Source organism: Kogia breviceps, chromosome 14, assembly GCF_026419965.1.
Source record: "Kogia breviceps isolate mKogBre1 chromosome 14, mKogBre1 haplotype 1, whole genome shotgun sequence".
NCBI lineage: Eukaryota > Metazoa > Chordata > Mammalia > Artiodactyla > Physeteridae > Kogia > Kogia breviceps.
The window spans coordinates 27,987,781-28,008,938 of record NC_081323.1 but is presented as its reverse complement, the minus strand read 5'-3'; the positions used below and the strand labels follow the sequence as shown (position 1 = coordinate 28,008,938).

Here is a 21,158-nt window from a genome sequence, read left to right as displayed (position 1 = left end):
GAATCCCCCAGACATCTTGTTTTGATTCAGTAAGGCTGGGGTGAAGCTGAGATTATGCACTTCTAACACACTCCCAGCAAAGTCTAACACACTTCAGACCACACTTTAAGTGCTAAGATTTAGCACTTAACTTAGAGGATGATAACAATTTTCAAGATACTTAGTATTTAATTGTCTTAATTCCATTCATGTTACGATATGTTCCAAGTTACCATCTTTATTATTTATTACTAGAAATGAATGTCTATTATCATAGTGCTTTACATTTTTTAGAGACCATTTTTACACTTTATCTCACTCATTTTTTCACAACAATAATGTCAAGTAAGGTGGGCATGCATTTATTTGATCATCATTCCAGGAGTGAAGAAACCGAGGTTCAGAGAGGTTGGGACTACCTTGAAGTTGCTCACAATTTCAACCTTAGATCATGCTCGTTCCTTTCAATAACATTATACATTTGTAAAGCTGAGTTTTCAGTGATTAAAAAAAAAAGTATCACGTGAAGATCAACGTGGTACAGGAAGTGAAGGTGGTTTTATCCAATCTGGGTCCAAGGTTTGGGAAGTGTGAGTGCCCAGCAGGCACCTTAATATTTAATTAGTTTCAGGATATTTATTTAAGGAAGAAATAAAAAATATTTTTTCAAGCCATGTGTATTGTGCATTATTTTTTTCAAATGGCTACTAAATACTTATATTTGAACACAAATATAAGTTTGGAGTATTCTTGTTGGTCTAGGGGGTGCCACAAAAAATTACTGAGATGCTCAGGTCACTGTGAGTGGAGAAACTTTGGGGAGATCTGCCATAGATAATTAATCCCATATATATGTATATATATATATACCCCTTTCGTTAGATTATGCTTGGGAATTTGTGATTTTCTCTGCTCACTATATTACCATGTAAATTAATGCGCTGTTTTGGAATTCAAGCATGTATGAGGAGGGGAAGGTGTCTTTTCTATGTTTTTGAAAGTCATTGGCAGAGTCTCGTGTTGCTGTGGGTGTCGTGCATGGGGTGTGGTGCCTTTCAATAATTACATTGATGGGAAAACTGAGAAGAAATTGCTAAAAGCCACAGGGAGAATCAGTAGCTGAACTCAGGAGCACATGAAAAGCAGGTTCCTATGGAGTCTGCCACACATTTTGGTGGACTTATTAGAAAAAAAAAATCTTCTAAGTCCTTGTAAACCTTGATTTATGGTTTACTTTTGGGCAGGGAGAAGATGAAACAAAAATTGTCATCAGAATGTAAGATGTCCACCTAACCCTCAGACCTTCCTTTCAGGTACTGCCTCTAATGTGTTTATTTGCTGGTTCTCCAAACCCAACTAACACACCGGATAACAACCAGCCCTCCACAGTGCTTTGACAATGTGCTCAAGTGTGAATCAATAAGGTGGAATCTTCTTGAAAGTTTCTTTTTTCAACTTGAAGATTTCATGTACTTAAATCTTAAATGCTTGGTTTGAGAACCATTTAATGAACAAGGTTTTTGAGCGCTGATTTAGTGTAATGGGAGTAAAATAAGGTTGTGAAAGCTAGCGGTTGTGAAAGCTATCGATTGTGAAAGTCCTTTAATATAAAATGTTGCCTGCTAGTCTCACAACGTGCATTTTCTCTTCCACCAGCACCTGAGCTAACAACCTGGCAGGCACCCGTTCTACAGCTGTCTTTGGTGGGGGTAACATAAATACAGATGCCAGGGCCCTGCCCCTTTAACTGTATCACAATCTCTGGGTGTGGAGCTGGGTTTAACTATTTTTAAAAACTCCCCAGATATTTCTACTGTGCCACCAGAGTTGAGAACCACCAGCATAAATTTCTTTAGCATTTGATTCACTGAGTTTCTCATCCTTCTAAATTTTCTCTTGAAATCATAGTCCAGAGGACTATGGACTTTTCCCTAGCCTTGGAAAAAAAACCACAAAAACCTAAATTTGGATCCATTGGTTAATTCATACTTGAGTCAACATGTTGAAGGTTAATCCTACCCAAAGGGAAGAAATGAAAGGTTTTGTTTTTGTTGTTTTTTTTCAAGAAGTCCAACTCATCTCACACAGGAAAACTGAGAGAGATGGTGCTGCCTTTTCAGAATTCTGAATGCCCAGCCTGAGTCAGCACTTGAGCATGAGATCACATCATCTCTTGTGGGGGGTCTTATCTTTGTCTCAGCTCTCCTGGCGACCTCCTACACACCTCCCCACTATGCCAGGTTAGTGGAGCGCAAGATGGGCCCCGGCCCTCGCTCATCTTCAGGCTGGCTGCCCTTGGGAAGCTCTCACCCTGCACAACCTTACCCTGCGGTCCTGCTGGGCTCCAGCAAGAGCCCCTTTAACACTCACTCACTCACTAACGGATTCAGCACATACCTGATGCCTTTTGATCAGATGGGGCAAACTGACTACATTTCCTACATCATAAACCCTTGCCAAGGCTCGCCTTCCTCTACCCCCCACCCTGGTCCTGGTTAAGGTCCTCCTCACTGTCTCTTACCCGGACATCTACAGTAGCCCCCTGATCAGACTTGCTCCTTGGAGCCTCATCCTCTTCGAACCCCGCCATGTGCTGCCCAGAGCCACCTATTTACACTCACATATGGCCGGTCCTCAGCCCTGGTCCGCACACTCCAGAGGTGCCTGCCGCTAAGGTCCGCACGGCCAGTTAAATGTGCTAGAACGGCCGTGAGCTGGTCTCCGCCCACTTCCTGCGCGGCCATCCCACTGCTCCGGCCTCACCGAATCCTCCAGCAATGCTGCTTTACAGCTCCCCGTGCGCATCCTGCTGGGCATTGCTGCACCGCCTCCTATTCACCTGCTGGTGAGGGGGGATTCCGGTCCTAGGGTCATGGGGATGGCCAAGGTCACACACGGCGCTGGACAGAGGAGACTGTCACACATCCTCACAGCTGGGGGCGGGGGAGGACCCCGCGCCGCTCGGGGCCCCACGGGGGCTGCGCTTGGGGACAGAATGAACAGCCTGTTTCTTGCAGCGGTGAGCTCGGTGGTATCAAGGGGCGGGGTGACCTCCGGCTTAAGAGGCAGGGTGTGGTTGGCTTGTTTGAACACCTCCACAGGCTGAAACCCGCTCCTCAGGGATAAGCAGGAGCTGCGCCTGGTCCCCTTGACAAGGAGGGTTGCTTGGGTGGGGGACCTCATCCTGGGGAGCAGGGTGGGGAGGGGAACCTGTGGTCTGGGCATCTGAGGCTCTACCAGATATCAAGGCAGCACTTAATACTGGGCCCTCGTCTTAGGTTTCACATCACAGACACGAGAACTTCCTCTCTGTGTTTCTCCATTTCCCCCTCCCATTGGCTCTCTGGCTCAGTCCTGGTCCCCCTGTACTGTCAGCTCAGGCTTTCTGTCCAGCAGGACAGGTCCCCTGACCTCTCCCCTCCGGCTGGTCACCCACCAATCCCTAGTAACCCTTACTGTACCCCCTTACCCAGAAACTAAAAAAGCACTTTTAATTTTATCTTTCCTTTAGGATGTAAGCTCCTTGGGAACAAGGACCCTGTACAACTTACTTGTTTTCAAATCCTTGGTAAATGCCCAAGAAAAGATATTTTAAGAATATAACTCACAAATTTACTTTTACCAAAAAAGTTCTAATTTACTTTTACTAAATTTTACACTGTCAGAAAAAACAAGTCTGTTGGAATCCCGCAAAGAAAACAGGCAACAACAAAACTTTAAACTCTATAAGAAAACTGTGAGGGGAATTTATGTAAAATTGTTTTGCTAATACACCCTCCCGTCCTCTTTTCTTCACAACTTTTAGTTTGGCCCACCTGCACATATGCCCTCCTCTTAAACTGTTAAGCACGGATTTAAAGAGAGCTTGTAATTCCTAAGCACCATGTCAAGTCAGCGTGTGGGCAAGCAGTTCACATGACCAGGAGCTGAGCTCACCTTTGCCATCACCCAGGGCACCTGGGCTGAGACATCTGGGGTCAGTGCCTCCAGGGACCTTCAGGTAGGAAACAAACACAGCGACAAAGCTGCTTTTATAATCCCTGGCCTATCCTTAGGGGAAGACTCCAACATCTCATGACTTGTGAGAAGCAGAGCAGGATTGAAACCCAGGTGCACCCAGCCCCGGAGATGGTGCAGAGCTGGGCCTGGCAGGAAAGTGGGTGCAGTGAGCAGGCTGAAGTGGAGGCTCAGGTGCAGCAGAGGCCACGAGCCAGCAGCCTCAGGCCCTGCCTGCCCAAAGACAAGTTTTCTTTGTGCTGTACTTACAATTTTTTCCTTTTTTTTTTTTTTCCTGCGGTACGCGGGCCTCTCACTGCCACGGCCTCTCCCGTCGTGGAGCACAGGCTCCGGACGCACAGGCCCAGCAGCCATGGCCCACGGGCCCAGCCGCTCCGCAGCATGTGGGATCCTCCCGGACCGGGGCACAAACCCGCGCTCCCCGCATCGGCAGGCGGACTCTCAACCACTGCGCCACCAGGGAAGCCCCATTTTTTTTTTTTATGGTGGGAAAATATACATAAAATTTACCATCTTAACCACTTTAAGCGTACAGTTCAATGGCATTAAGTATACTCACATTGTTGTGAACTATCTCCAACATTCATCTCCACAACTCTTTTCATCTTGTAAAAGTGAAACTCTGTCCCCATTAAACACTAACTCCCCAGTCTCCCCTCCCCTTGCCCCTGGCAACCACAGTTCTACTTTCTGTAGAATTTCTATGAATTTTAGGACTCTAAGTACCTCATATAAATGGAATGATATACTATGTCTTTTTGTGACTGGCTTATTTCACATAGCATAATGTCGACAATGTCCATGTTGTGGCATGTGTCAGAATATCCTTTTTAACACTGAATAATATTCTGTCATACGAATATACCATATTTTAGTTGCCCATTCATTCATCAATGGACACTTGGGGTACTTCCACATTTTAGCTATTGTGAATAATTCTGCTATGAACATGAGTGTACACACATCTCTTTGAGACCCTGCTTTCAAATCTTTTAAGCATACACTCAGAAGTGGAATTGCTGGGTCACAGGGTAATTCTATTTTTATTTTTTTGATGAGTAGCCATACTGTTTTCCCCAGCAGCTATACTGTTTGGCATTCCCATCAGTACTGTACAAGGGTTCCAACTTGTCCACCTTCTCACCAAGACTTATTTTTTTCTGTTTTATTATTATTTTTAGTAATAGTCCATCCTAATGGGTATGAGGTAGTATCTCACTGTAGTTTGATTTTCATTTCCCTAATGATGACTGATGTTGGGCTTCTTTTCAACTGAAAAAATTAGTTCTCAACATGAAGAATCTGGAAATTTCACAGCTCCAAATTCCTGGCCTCTTTTGACAAATCAAAGATCTGGCAAAGCTGGGCACTCATTCCCACGAGGCAGGTCAGCCTGAGGGCAGGGTTGCTGTCTGGAAGGCACAAGCACTCTCCAGTTCACCACAGTCCCCGCCACTCCCTACTGCCTGACCCAGAGGGCACGGGCGTTTGTGACTCCCTGTGGGGACGGTCAGCACTGCTCTCAACTTGTCCAGACCTTTAGGCAAACGACTCACCCCAATCCAGCCACATGTTTTCCCCACCTGGCCCCTCGGGCCTCTGGAAAACTGTCGGTCAGCTCTGGAGGCCACATGTGACTGGGGTCTCCACTTCTCTTCCATATGCTTCTTGGAATCATCTCCCAACAGGAGCCAAAAAGGCTTTGCCAAGCAAATAACAGAGAAGAACTTTCCCCGAAAAACTTAATAAATCCGTCAAGAATCTGGGGGTGACCACGGAGTGACATCCTGAGCCCAGATGATCTCTGCCAAAGGGTTTTTGAAATAAAGAGCAGGCTGAGCCCCCAGCACAGACATTATGCTTTTACAGATGCCATGCTTTGGAGTAAATGGCATGACTTGATGAGACTTTCTTGAGATGACAGAGTCAGAATACCAAAGAAGTTGGTGGCGAGGAGCATTTCTATTGCTACACCTACTAAACAAATGTGCAGAGGGCTTGTTCGGTGACGAATGCCCTCACTGTCCCCATGGGGAGAAGCCAGGGGTGCTCCACTCTCCCACAGTTTGCAGCCCGTACCCAGGATCTTTGGCAGAGACACCAAGACCTGGAGAAGGAAACCTGGGATATTGTGTGTCTGAGAAGACAGGCAGGACCCTCAGCACCTGCTCCCAGACTGAAGCTGGTGAATCACCCAGCGTCTCATGGTGAGGAAGGGCAGGAGCAGGAGAGTCTGGGGCAAACCCAGAGAGGAAAGGAGTCACCCAGGGCTACAGCCTTCCTGGGACCTCTTAGTCTTACCCTTATGCAAGGATCTAGTCCTACTAACCTGCCTAGCACCTTGAGGATGTGCACCCATTTCACAGGAGAGGAAAACGGAGGTTTGCGTCACCGTGGCACGTGACCTTGGATGTGAACTATAAAAGTGTTATTAAGCTGGGACGAAGTGAGAGAGTGGCATGGACTTATATACACTACCAAATGTAAAGTAGATAGCTAGTGGGAAGCAGCCACACAGCACAGGGAGATCAGCTCAGTGCTTTGTGACCACCTAGAGGGGTGGGATAGGGAGGGTGGGAGGGAGACGCAAGAGGGAGGAGATATGGGGATGTATGTATATGTATAGCTGATTCACTTTGTTATAAAGCAGAAACTAATACACCATTGTAAAGCAATTATACTCCAATAAAGATGTTTTTTTTTTTAAAAAGTGTTATTAAATGTCTATTTGGCTATTTTAAAATTCCAAGTCCCTAGCTAAGTTGATTACGTGCAGCCTGGATCAACTATGGCTTTAGCAAAAAGATGCTCAAGCTACCCATGGCAGCGTCTCATCATTTTGCAAATGTAGGCTGGCCCAGAAATCCTTAAGGGGCATGCGGGTTATCAGAACAAATGGGCAGCTGCATTATTATTGTAAGTAAGTTCATTGAGTACCTGCATCAAGCACTCAGGCCAAGTGTGCTTCTAAACCTTCCCACATACTAACTGCCACCGCGGGTATTCGAGGTCATACTGAATTCAGGATGTGGGGCACAGACAGGTCTCAGGGCTCCGGCTTCAAGGACACTGCTGTGAGCCATCATACGAGCCCATTCTTTCAACTACTCCAACCTCAGGGCTGTGTGTGCTTCTCTACAAGAATTGCCATCTGCCCACCCTGCATGCTCAGAGCATCATTCTAAAAGCAAATCTGCCCCCATACCCCTTTTTGTTTCCTACAAGAAACGAGAGCATCTGCATCTGTGATTATCTATTCTTCACGACACAGTGAAGTGGGTGCTGATCTAGAACCAGGAGAGGGTGAGCAGCGTGGGCACAGGTGAGTGGCAGAGGCTAGGCGCCCAGTCCCCCGTCCCAGAACTCGGGTCCCTGCGGTCCACCCACAGTGGGTGACCAGCAAACCCCAGGAGGATGAATAAGCACGTCCAGGACTTCTTCCAGGCTGCCCAATTCAGGTCATTGATGACTCCACCCCTACTCCTCTGTAAGGCACAAACTTCTTGAATAACATTTTGGGTTAACATTTTTGTAAAATACATTACATACTGTTTTCCTTGAATTTCTTTCTTCTTCAACTATCAGACTTTATTTTAGTGATTTTGATGGAAAATTTACTAAATGGCTTTACACATCTTTACACTTTTTTTTTCAGAGCAGCTTAAAAAAAACTGTATTATGGAGAATTTTGAAGATACACAAAAGTAGTTCATAGTAAAAACCTGCAGCGTGCACTCTGCCGGGTCTGGCCTCCAGGTTCACAATGCATTTGTAGGAACCATTCACACTGTGAGTATAGCAGCAATATGTTCTTTCTCATGGTGAATGTCTCTTTCAGGCATTTTCTTTGCTACAAAAGATTATGTTGTGGCCATCATCAAAAAATCTACAAACAGGGCTTCCCTGGTGGCGCAGTGGTTGAGAGTCCGCCTGCCGATGCAGGGAACACGGGTTCGTGTCCCGGTCCGGGAAGATCCCACATGCTGCGGAGAGGCTAGGCCCGTGAGCCATGGCCGCTGAGCCTGCACGTCCGGAGCCTGTGCTCCGCAATGGGAGAGGCCACAACAGTGAGAGGCCCGCGTACTGCAAAAAAAAAAAAAAAAAAAAAAAAAAAATCTACAAACAACAAATGCTGGAGAGGGTGTGGAGAAAAGGGAACCCTCCTGCACTGTTGGTGGGAATGTAAATTGATACAACCACTATGGAGAACAGTATGGAGTTTCCTTAAAAAACTAAAAGTAGAACTACTATATGACCCAGCAATCCCACTACTGGGCATATACCCTGAGAAAACCATAATTCAAAAGGATACATGTACCCCAATGTTCATTGCAGCATTATTTACAATAGCCAGGACATGGAAACAACCTAAATGCCCACTTACAGATGAATAGATAAAGAAGATGTGGTGCATATATACAGTGAAATATTACTTGGCCATAAAAAAGAATGAAATTGGGTCATTTGTAGAGATAGGGGTGGACCTAGAGACTGTCATACAGAGTGAAGTAAGTCAGAAAGAGAAAAACAAATATCGTATATTAACTCATATATGTGGAATCTAGAAAAATGGTACAGTTGAATCTATTTGCAGAAATAGAGACAAAGACATAGAGAACAACATGTGGACACAGCAGGGGGAAGGGGAGGGTGGGATGAACTGGGAGATTAGGATTGACATATATACACTACCATGCATAAAACAGATAGCTAGCAGGAACCTGCTATAAAGCACAGGGAGCTCAGCTTGGTGCTCTGTGACCACCTAGATGGGTAGGATGTGGGGGTGGGAGGGAGATCCAATAGGGAGGGGATATAGGTATACACAGAGCTGATTCACCTCATTGTATAGCAGAAACTAGTACAACATTGTAAAGCAATTATACTCCAATAAAAAAAAATTACATTGTATGAATAAAACACAACTTTACTGTCCTTCTGTTGATGGACATTTGAGTTGGTTTTGGTTGGAGAAGGATACCAACAGAAATACTGAGAACATTCCTGCCTTTGACTTTGGAGGCTCTATGCATTCACTTCTCAGTTCTCTTTTTTTTTAAAATTCAAGTACAGTTGATTTACAATGTTGAGTTAATTTCTGCTGTACAGCAAAGTGCTTCAGTTGCATATATATGCATTCTTTTTAAAATATTCTTTTCTGTTATGGTTTATCATAGGATATTGAATATAGTTCTCTGTGTTATACAGTAGGGCCTTGTTGTTTATCCATTCTATATATAATAGCTTACATCTGCTGACCCCAACCTCCCACTCCATCCCTCCCCCAACCCCTCCCCCTTGGCAACCACAAGTCTTTCTCTATGTCCCTGAGTCTGTGTCATAGATAAGTTTATTTGTATAATTTTTTAGATTGCCCATATGAGTGATATCATATGATATTTGTCTTTCTCTGTCTGACTTACTTCACATAGTTTGATAATCTCTAGGTCCATCCATATTGCTGCAAATGGCATTATTTCATTCTTTTAATGGCTAATATTCCATTGTATATATGTACCACATCTTCTTCATTCATCTGTCGATGGACATTTAGGTTGCTTCCACGTCTTGGCTATTGTGAACAGTGCTGCTATGAACATAGGGGTACATGTATCCTTTTTAATTATAGTTTTGTCTGGATATATGCCCAGAAGTGGAATTGCTGGATCATATGGTAATTCGATTTTTAGTTTTCTGAAGAACCTCCATACTGTTTTCCACAGTGGGTGCACCAACTTACTTTCCCACCAACAGTATAGGAGGGTTCCCTTTTCTCCACACCCTCTCCAGCATTTGTTATTTGTAGACTTTTTAATGATGGCTATTCTGACTGGTGTGAGGTGGTAGCTCATTGTAGTTTTGATTTGCATTTCTCTAATAATTAGCAATGTTGAGCATCTTTTCATGTGCCTGTTGGCCATCTGTACTTCTTTGGAGAAACGTTTCTTTAGGTCTTCTGCCCATTTTTCAATTGGGTTGTTTTTTTACTGTTAAGTTGTATGAGCTATTTGTATATTTTGAAGATTAATCCCTTGTCAGTTGCATCATTTGCAAATTATTTTCTCCCATTCCGTAGGTTGTTTTTTGTTTTGTTTATGGTTTCCTTTGCTGTGCAGAAGCTTGTAAGTTTGGTTAGGTCCCATTTGTTTATTTTTGCTTTTATTTCTTTTGCCTTGGGAGAATGATGTAAGAAAACACTGGTACAATTTACATCAGAGAGTTTTTTGACTATGTTCTCTTCTAGGAGTTTTATGGTGTCATGTCTTATGTTTAAGTCTTTAAGCCATTTTGAGTTTATTTTTGCACATGGTGTGGGGGTGTGTTCTAACGTCATTGATTTACATGAGTTTGTCCGGTTTCCCAACACCACTTGCAGAAGAGACTGTCTTTTACCCATTGCATATTCTTGCCTCCTTTGTCGAAGATTAATGACTGTAGGTATGTGAGTTTCTCTACTCCTGAGTATAAAAACTTAGGAGTGGAATTGCTGGGTCAGAGGCTATAGGTGTGTTAAGCCTTAGGAAATTATGCCAAACAGGTTTCCAAGGCAGTTGTGCCATTTTACTCCTGGCTGGGATTAGTTAGCTTTAAGAACTAGAAACATGCCGTTAGTATTGAAATAATTCCAGTGTTTGAACAACCCGGCTAAGGCCTGGTATGACTCGAGTGATCTGAATCATCTTTTCAACAGAGGTTTGGAAAATGTTGCTCAAGGGCACAGAGAGGAGGGTCATTCTGGAAGATGCCAGGTGGTTTCTTAGTTCCAGATTCAAACCTGTCTCTCCTCTGCTTAGAGCTCTTCTCTGTTAAGTTTTATGCTGGTGGGAAATCAGCCACTGGGGCTGACGGTAGAGAGCAGAGCATCAGAGCCGGCGTGTCCCGGCTGTAGACACAGCCTTTGAGGACAGGAGAACTGGAAGATCCTTGCCCGGCCCTGTAAGAAAATCCTGCAGTAAAAGTAAATGTGTAATTAACTCTTAGGAGAAAGTATCATTATTTGTAGGTGATATGATTGTGTATCTGGGAACCCGGGAGAATCAACTGAAAGATGAGTAGAAATCATGAGAAAATTCAGTAATGTGACTAATTATAAATTTAACATACAAAAAGTTTTTTGATGTGCAAAGAACCTGTTAGAAAATACAATAAAAGAAAAACCCCACTTACAATACCCACAAAAGATAGAATATCTAGGAATAAACTCAGTTAAAATGAATTTAAATGAGCCAAAGCTCTAGAAAAACTTGAATAAAAAACAACTGCATAAATAGCAAGACATACCCTATTTTCAAATAGGAAGAAGTGATATTGTATTTTTTTCTCCCTAAATTTATCTAAAAATGCAATCTCAATGAAAATATCTACTTTCTAATTAGACAAGCTGATTCTAAGGTTCATATGAAAAGTAAAACATGCAAGAATAGCAAAGAAAACTCTACAAAAGAAGGCTAATATGGGGAGACTATTCCTTCTACATAATAAAAGGTATTATAAAACCATACTTAATTAAAGGAGCTTGAAATAGTATATGAATGTACCAGCTAGATCAGTGGGACAAATAATAGAACCCAGAAATAGACCCAAATACATATGGAAAGATGGCATTTCAAAGCAGTGAAAAAAAGATAGATTATTCAATAAATGACTTTGGGACAGCTAAGTGCCAGCTGGAGCCATACCTTACTCCTTACACCAAAGTCAATTCCAAATGGATGAAAGTACTTTTAAAAACATAAAAGTACGAGAAGTTAAGGGTTTTTTTTTAATGAAATCATCTCCAAGTAGGGAAGCTCTTTCTAAATAAGACATAAAACCCAGAAGCCATAAAGGAAAAGACTGCTATGTTTATGTACATATAAAGTTTATTTATAGAAGATTAATAGGTACAAACTATTATGCATAAAATGAGCTATAAGAATACATTGTATAGTATGGGGAATATAGCTAATATTTTATAATAACTATAAATGGAGTATAAGCTTTAAAAATTGTGAGTCACTATATTGTGCACCTGTAACTTATATAATACTGTACATCAACTATACTTAAAAAAAAAAAAGTAGATTTCCCAATCTACTTTTCCCTGGTGGCACAGTGGTTAAGAATCTGTCTGCCGGGGCTTCCCTGGTGGCGCAGTGGTTGGGAGTCCACCTGCCGATGCAGGGGATACGGGTTCGTGCCCCGGTCCGGGAAGATCCCACATGCCGCAGAGCGGGTAGGCCTGTGAGCCATGGCTGCTGAGCCTGTGCGTCCGGAGCCTGTGCTCCACAACGGGAGAGGCCACAACAGTGAGAGGCCCACGTACTGCAAAAAAAAAAAAAAAAAAATCCGTCTGCCAATGCAGGGAACACAGGTTCAACTCCTGGTCTGGGAAGATCCCACATGCGGCGGAGCACTAAGCCCATGGGCCACAACTACTGACCTTGTGCTCTAGAACCCATGCACCACAACTACTGAGCCCACGCGCCTAGAGCCTGTGCTCCACAAGAGAAGCCACTGCAATGAGAAGCCCGCGTACTGCAACGAAGAGTAGCCCCCGCTCCCCACAACTAGAGAAAGCCTGTGCGCAGCAACAAAGACCCAACACAGCCAAAAATAAATCAAATTAAAAAGTTTTTTTAAAAAGTAGATTAATACTCTAAGGAAAAATGTTTATTTAGGGAAAAATGCTTATTTTAGAAGTTTTTTAAAATGACAAACTTGGAAAAAATATTCGCTACTCATACGACAAAAGGCCCAATTGCCTTAATATTGAAAGAACTGTTATTTAAAAACAGAGCTGGTAAATATTGACAATCCAACATCCAAAAGAAAAGGGAACAAAAGACAAGAGTAGGTGATTTATAAATGAAAAGGTGCTCAACCTTTCTTACAATGAAAGAAATGGATATTCCAATGAGACAATAAAAATTAAAAAGATGGATAATTCACATTGTAAGCATGCAGGGAAAGGCACTGCGGAGGGGTAAATGGTTCTGATTGCTCTCTAGGGCCCTTTGGTGTTAACTGTGAAAAACTAAAATGCATGTAGCTCTTCATCTAGCAATTCTTCCTCTACTGGGGATTTACCTACAGATAGATACACCTGAGGGCAAAATTCAATAAATGAGAATTGTTTATAATAGCATTGAATTGGAAACAATTCAAATGGCCTTTCAACAGGAGTCTGGCCAAGTGTGTTCTAGAATGGGGATTGACAAGCTTTTTCTTAAAGGGCTAGATAGTATTTTAGGCTATAGAGGCAACTTAGAGTTTATTATGTAGGTACTACTTTAAAACTATTCTCAGATCAAGTATGAAAATAGGTCGCTTTGGTCTCAGGTCTAGAATATCCACACAATGAAATGCTATCCAGAGTATGATGAGGTATGTCTAAATATTAAATGTGTGAAAAAGCCCCAATGCATACTTTTTAAAAAGTAAGAGAGCGGGATACAACATCAGCACACAAATATCAGTTGTGTTTCTATACACTAACAATGAACGATGTGAAAAGGAAATTAAGAGAATGATTTCACTTACAGTAGCATCAAAAAGAATAAAATAGGAATATTTTAAAAATAAAATACTTAGGAATTAAGTATTTTAAGTAGTTTAAAATAAAATACTTAGGAATTAATTTAGTCTTAGGTGAAAGACTTACATACTGAAAAGTATAAAACATTGCTGAAATAAACTAAAGAAGACACAAATAAATGGAAAGATGTTTCATGTTCATGGATTGGAAGACTTAATATCATTAAGATGTTCATATTACCCAAAGTGATCTACAGAGTCCATATATTCTCTATCAAAATCCCAATGACATTTTTTGCAGATATAGAAAAATCCATCCTTAAATTCATGTAGAATCTCAAGGGACCCCAAATAAGCTAAATCAATCTTGAGGAAAAAAAAACAAAGTTGGAGGACTCATACTTTATGGTTTTGAAACTTACTACAAAAGCTATAGTAATCCAAACAATGTGATATTGGCATAAAGACAGACATACAGACCACTGCAATAAAATAGAGAGCTCAGAAATAAACCTCACATATAGGGTCAAATGATTTTTTCACAAGGGTGCCAACACCATACAATGGGGAATGACAGGCTTTTCAACAAATGGTAGTGGGAAAACATTTCAACAAGGAAGATACACAAATGGCCAATAAGCACAGAAAAAATGCTCGACACCACTAATCATTAGGGAAATGCAAATCAAAACCGCAATGAAATACAACTTCACACCAACAAGGATGACTACTACCAAAAAAACAGAAAATAATAAGTGTTGGTGAGGATGTGGAGAAATTGGTACACTTGGGCACTGTTGGTGGGAATGTAAAATGGTGCAGCTGTTCTGGAAAACAGTACGGTGGTTCCTCAAAAACTTAAAAATAAAATTACTGTATGATTCAACAATTCCATTTCTGGGTATATATCCAAAAGCACTAAAACAGGGTTGTTGGAGAGATTTTTGTACACCCAAGTTCGCAGCAGTATTATCCACAGTAGCCAAAAGGTTGAAAGCAAACCAAGTGTCCATTGACAGATGAATGGATAAACAAGATGTGGTATATACATACAATGGAATATTATTCAGCCTGAAAAAGAAATGATGTTCTAATATACACTATAATATAGAAGACATTATTTGAATGAAACTTGAAGACATTATTTGAAGTGAAATGAGACAAATGCAGAAGGACAAATATTGTATGATTTCACTTATATGAGGTACCTGAAATAGTCAAATTCATAGACACACAAAGTAGAATGGTGGTTGCCAGGGGCTGGGGGGAAGGGGTATAAGGAGTTACTGTTTAATGGGTACAGAGTTTCAGTTTGGGGTGACGAAAGAATTCTGAACATAAATAGTGGTTATGGGAATTCCCTGGCGGTCCAGTGGTTAGGACTTGGTGTTTTCACTGCAGGGGCCCAGGTTCAATCCCTGGTCGGGGAACTAAGATCCCACAAAGCTTGCAGCATGGCCAAAAAAAAATAGTGGTTATGGCTGTACAACAATGTGAATGTACTTAAGGCCACTGAACTGTACACTTAAAAATGGTTAAAATGGTAAATTTTATATTATGTATATTTTATCAGAATAATACAAAGAATATTATTTAATATTTTTTTAAAAGCAAAGGAAGACTTCCCTGGTGGCACAGTGGTTAAGAATCCACCTGCCAATGCAGGGGACACAGGTTCGAGCCCTGGTCTGGGAAGATCCCACATGCCGCGGAGCAACTAAGCCCGCGCACCATGACTATTGAGTCTGCACTCTAGAGCCCACGAGCAACAACTACTGAGTCCAGGCGCCTAGAGCCCGTGCTCCACAACAAGAGAAGCCACTGAAATGAGAAGCCCGTGCACTGCAACAAACAGCAACCCCCGCTTGCAGCAACAAAGACCCAACACAGCCAAAAATAAATAAATTTAAAAATTAAAAAAGCAAAGGATATAATAATAAGCTGTCATTTGTATAAATTTGTATCTGTGTATGTGTGTGAGCGTGTAGGAAATTTCTGAAGGCTATATGAGGAATATGGTAGGTTTCCGGGATAGCAGAGAGTCTTACCTTTTCAACAAAAACACTGGGTTTAGAAAGAAATATTTGCCATAAAACAGTAAAATAGTTAAGATCTACTCATAGATCATAAAAATTCTTCCTGTCACACCAAACTTGCATTTCCCAATCTGCTCACCACACCGGTCATACCACACCTACTGCTAGAGCCAATACTAGCCCGCTCAGCACCTTTGTGTAATTAGAATCAGGCAACCGTTCCTCTGGGTAGATGTGACCTTACAGGCATGCAGCTTGGAAGGCAGAGAGAAGGAAGGGTTTCAGCCTCACTAGCCTTTCATCAGGGTGCCTTTTTTTTGCAGTACACAACATGCACAACTGTTCGTGGTGGCCCTGCCTGGAGCCACTTTTTCCCTACTTGACCAGTGTTATTATTCATAGACCAATAAAGAACACACAGAGACTTTGTTAAAAACACAATTTCCTTAAAAATAAATGTTTTTTTGAAAAGCTTACCAAAGGTAGAAAAGGGGAATCTACTCTTTTCAGTTGTTTCATTGATGGTACAAAAGCATCCAAATTTTCTGCTAATTGTTGGCTGCAGTGATTTTCATAACCACAATGACCTGTGAAACTTTCTGGTTACTTGAAATTTGATGTTTTTCTCTCAGAAGGGCCTAATTGTTTAGGTAGTAGGGAAAACTCCCTTGTTCTCTATTTTCCTTTCCATCAGCTGGGTCCACGTAACCGAAGCATTGTGTTGAGGGATGTGGTCTTTCTGGATGTGGTCTGAGGACTTTAATGTGCCAATGTGAGGCAAGAAATTATAGGGTCAACATGACATCTGATTTTGGGTAAACAAAATGCACACCAAGTGGTTTCTGTACGGCTTTTTTTTTTTTTTTTTTTTTTTTTTGCGGTACGCGGGCCTCTCACTGTTGTGGCCTCTCCCGTTGTGCGTTGCGGAGCACAGGCTCTGGACGCGCAGTCTCAGCAGCCATGGCTCACAGGCCCAGCCACTCCGCGGCATGTGGGATCTTCCCGGACCGGGGCACGAACCCACGTCCCCTGCATCAGCAGGTGGACTCTCAACCACTGCGCCACCAGGGAAGCCCCCGGCTTTTTTTTTTTAAGAACAAGGTACTGTATAAGCCACATTACCGCATGCAAAGAATTGTAATTATTTGTAATACTTTTGAGCCAGGGGTTCATTTGTACAAATATGGAAAACCAAAACAACCTGGAAATACCAAGTCAGCAAGGGGCAAAGCAAGAAGGAAAGTCTCAGCTACACTGACAGTTGGTTTTTGGCTCTTTCTCCACAGACACAGACACACAAGTTTGCCACTCTCAACGACCCGAAGTCCATGATAAACAGGTGTTTTGTAAAACCAGACCATTCTGAACCTAAAGATAAATCTTTCTTTTTTTCTTTTTCTTTGGCCACAATGCATGGCTTGCAGGATCTTAGTTCCCCGACTAGGGATGGAACCCATTCCCTGTGCAGTGCAAGCATGGAGTCCTAACCACTGGACTGCCAGGAATTCCTGCTAAATCTTTTTCTATGAGACATAAAATAGACCTACTTTCAAATGTATTCTGTCCTTTAACAAATTTTTTTTAGACTTAGAGAAAAGTTTTACTACTTATCCTTTACCCAGATTCTCCTAATGTTACTATCTAACATAACCATATAAAATTAAGAAGTTGTCATGGGTACAATACTATTAACCAATCTGCAGACTTTATTTGGACTTGAGCAGTTTTCCCACTACTGCATTTGGATGTCGTGTAACCTTAATCTCCTTGAATCTGTGACTGTTCCTGTCTTCCCTTGTTTTTTTAAAAAAATTTATATTTGGCTGCACTGGGTCTTTGTTGCTGCGTGTGGGCTTTCTCTAGTTGCAGCAAGCAGGGGCTACTCTTCGTTGTGGTTCACGGGCTTCTCACTGCGGTGGCTTCTCTTGTTGTGGAGCACCGGCTCTAGGCACGCAGTCTTCAGTAGTTGTGGTGCACGGGCTCAGTAGTTGTGGCTTGAAGGCTCTAGTGCACAGGCTCAGTAGTTGTGGCGCACGGGCTTAGTTGCTCCGCAGCATGTGGATCTTCCTAGACCGGGGATCAAACCCGTGTCCCTTGCATTGGCAGGTGGATTCTTAACCACTGTGCCACCAGGGAAGTCCCTTCCCTTGTCTTTCATGACTTGGGCATTATTGAAAAGTACTGGTCAGTTACATAGTAGAATATCCCTCGTTTGGGTTTGTCTCAGCATCAGATGCAGGTGAAGTGTTTGGGCAGGAACGCTGAGGCACTGTGCCCTCCTCAGTGTATCCTGTCAGGGGAGCAACATGTTGACACATCTTTTTATAGTGATGTTGCCTTTGGTCATTTAGTTATGGTGCTGTGTCCTGGATTTGTGTACCATAAAGTTACTGTTTTTCTCTTTGTAATTAATAAATATCTTGGGGGAGATACTTGAGATTACAAATATCCTGTTTTTCCTCAAACTTTTGCTGACTACTTTAGGATTCATCAGTGAATTTGACAATTATTAGATTTGTTTTCTCAAGGAGATTTTGTTTCCCTTTTTCTTTCTACATTTATTAATTAGAATTCTCCTATAAGGAAGAGCTGTCCTTTCTCCCTTATTTATTGATTCTTTAAATTTTATTTACTCATATCAATATGTGCTTATGGATTTTTTTATTCTGTGGGTTATAATCCAACATTATTGTTATTTATTTCATTGCTTCAATTGCTCCAGCTTTGGCCATTAGGAGCTCTGTCAGCCACTGACACATCCCCACCCTTTTCAAATACTTCCTTACTTACTGGCACCACAAGATGCTTCAGGGTCTTCACAGCAGCACTATTTACAATTGCCAATATATGGAAGAAACCTAAGTGTCCATCGACAGATGAATGGATAAAGAATATGTGGTGTATACATACAATAGAATACTACTCAGTCACAAAAAAAGAATGAAATATTGCCATTTGCAGCAACATGGACGGACTTGGAGAATATTACGCTAAGTGAAATAAGTCAGACAGAGAAAGACAAATACTGTACGATATCACTTATACTTGGAATCTAAAAAATAAAACAAACTAGTGAATATAACAAAAAAGAAACAGACTCGCAGATATAGAGAACAAACTAGTGGTTACCAGTGGGGAGAGGGAAGGGGGAGGGGCAAGATAGGGATCAGGGGGCTTCCCTGGTGGTGCAGTGGTTGAGAGTCCACCTGCCCATGCAGGGGACGCGGGTTCGTGCTCCAGTCCGGGAAGATCCCACATGCCACGGAGTGGCTGGGCCTGTGAGCCATGGCCGCTGAGACTGCGCGTCCGGGGCCTGTGCTCCGCAACGGGAGAGGCCACAGCAGTGAAAGGCCTGCGTACCGCAAAAAAAAAAAAAAAAAAAAAGGGGCTTCCCTGGTGGCGCAGTGGTTGAGAATCCGCCTGCCGATGCAGGAGATACGGGTTCATGCCCTGGTCCGGGAAGATCCCACATGCCGCGAAGCAACTAAGCCCGTGAGCCGTGGCCGCTGAGCCTGTGCGTCCGGAGCCTGTGCTCCGCAACGGGAGAGGCCACAACAGTGAGAGGCCCGCATACTGCAAAAAAAAAAAAAAAAAAAAAAAAAAAAAAAAGATATGGATAGGGGATTATGAGGTACAAACTACTATGTATAAAATAAAGCTACAAGGACATATTGCACAGAACAGGGAATATAGCCAATATTTTATAATAACTATAAATGGAGTATAACCTTTAAAAACTGTGAATCACTATGCTGTACACCTGAAACAGATAATATTGTAAATCAACAATACTTCAATTAAAAAAAAAAGATACTTCAGGCTCATCTTGCATTTTCCCTGTCCTAGTCCTAGAATAGAAGCATAAATGATATTGGTATCTAATCATGAATAAAACAAAATATAATTATTGATATCTGTATGATAGGACTAAAATAATATCCCAGACCTCTATATCACCGCCATTTAGAAACTCTGTAATTAGTTTAGATACTGTGGTTTTGTTCATTTAAGTAATTTCTAGAACAGTACATGGCACATAGTAGGTCATAACAATATCTCTGAGAATGCAAGCTCCACACATGCATTTTTCTTAGCCTCAGAAGACATATCCACTTGGCTGAATTTGGGTTTCTCTTCCTTAGGACACTGGAGAAAATGGTTGCATTGCATCTCTGTTCACCTGAGGTCTTGTGCTCTGAACAGCACTCAATTCTGGACCTTAACTGCAGAACCCAGGATGGGAAAGGTAAGGGAAAAGATGGTAGAACATGGCAGGGATTCAAATGAAAGTCAAAGTCACCACCTCCGGAGGGCCTCCAAGTCTGCCGGCCCAGCCAACAGGCCTCGCCAGCTCACTTTCCAGGTTGTTATTGTTGTTGTTGCCATTTTTTCCTCAATCTGCTCATTCTCAGCCTCAGCACTGTTTAAATTTTGACGAGAAAGAGCAAGAAAGCAAAATAAGCAAACATAAGGATTTTTCTCTGCAAATGTTCCCTGGGTTATGTTGGCTCTGGCCTCTGGCCAAGAAAAACATAGATGACCCAAGAATCATCACCCTCAGCGGGGACCTGCCACCCTTCAGCTCAGAGGTTTTCTTATTTGCAGGCAGGGGTGAAGAAGTGAGAGGCTGGTTTAATCCCAGTCCCGAGGCTCCTCAGCCTGTGGCTCTGCCTCCACGCGCTGTCAACTTGTCCCAGCATGAGACAGGGCACCCCTGGGCATGCTTTCCATGGGGATTGGCAGAGAAGCCAGGGGGTGTTCAAGAAAAATCAAAGCAGATTATAAAACAGAAGACTGAGGTTCGAGAACCCTCTCCATGAGTCAGCCTTGGGCTCAGAGCGGGCATAAAACCAGGCTGATGCAGAGACACCACCTGCTTTCTAGGTTCCTGAAACTGTTTTTTTTTTTTTGTCCCTGTTGACTGATAGGAAGTCCCATAGCAACGACAGGGATTCCTAGGCCAGATTTAGAATTGACTTAAACCTGAGGCTTTTGGTATAGATACTATTTTCCCAGCATTGAGAGAGGTTGCTGCAAAGGAAGTATTTATTTTTTTCTTTTTTTAAGGAGTAGAACTCTTGTGTTTCTTTACCTCTCTATAATTTTTAAAAATAAATTTATTTATTTATTTATTTTTGGCTGCATTGGGTCTTTGTTGCTGAACGCAGGCTTTCTCTAGTTGCTGTGAGCGGGGGCTACTCTTCGTTGTGGTGCGCGGGCTTCTCACTGCGGTAGCTTCTCGTTGCGAAGCATGGGCTCTAGGTGCGCGGGCTTCAGTAGTTGTGGCACACGGGCTCAGTAGTTGTGGCTCGTGGGCTCTAGAGCACAGGCTCAGTAGTTGTGGCGCATGGGCTCAGTTGCTCCGCAGCATGTGCGATCTTCCTGGACCAGGGCTCAAACCCATGTCCCCTGCGTTGGCAGGCGGATTCTTAACCACTGCGCCACCAGGGAAATCCCCGACTTCGATGTTTTTTTTTTTTTTTAAATGCTCTCTTGGGGGGGGCCTCACACATGGTGGCCTTTGAACAGATGTTGGTTCCTCTCCTAACCAGCATGAAAGGAGACCATTTGCTGATGTCTCTTCAACCTAATAGCGCTTAGTAAGCGTAG

The 21,158-nt window shown here is 42.6% G+C and overlaps 1 protein-coding gene and 1 long non-coding RNA gene across 2 annotated transcripts in view; one reads left to right on the top strand and one right to left on the bottom strand.

Moving 5' to 3' along the window:
• The first annotated feature begins 2,658 nt into the window (after window positions 1-2,658).
• On the top strand, window positions 2,659-19,794 carry LOC136792585 (uncharacterized). Its single transcript, XR_010836573.1, has 3 exons — window positions 2,659-2,998; window positions 7,652-7,785; window positions 19,691-19,794. It is a non-coding gene; the product is annotated as an uncharacterized lncRNA (long non-coding RNA).
• The window catches only part of KAT14 (lysine acetyltransferase 14), a 58,931-nt gene continuing 49,618 nt past the window's right edge, over window positions 11,846-21,158 (bottom strand). Inside the window, exon 11 of the mRNA XM_067013431.1 lies at window positions 11,846-12,300. The gene's annotated coding sequence lies outside the window, so the exon portion shown is untranslated. The remainder of the gene's footprint in view (window positions 12,301-21,158) is intronic.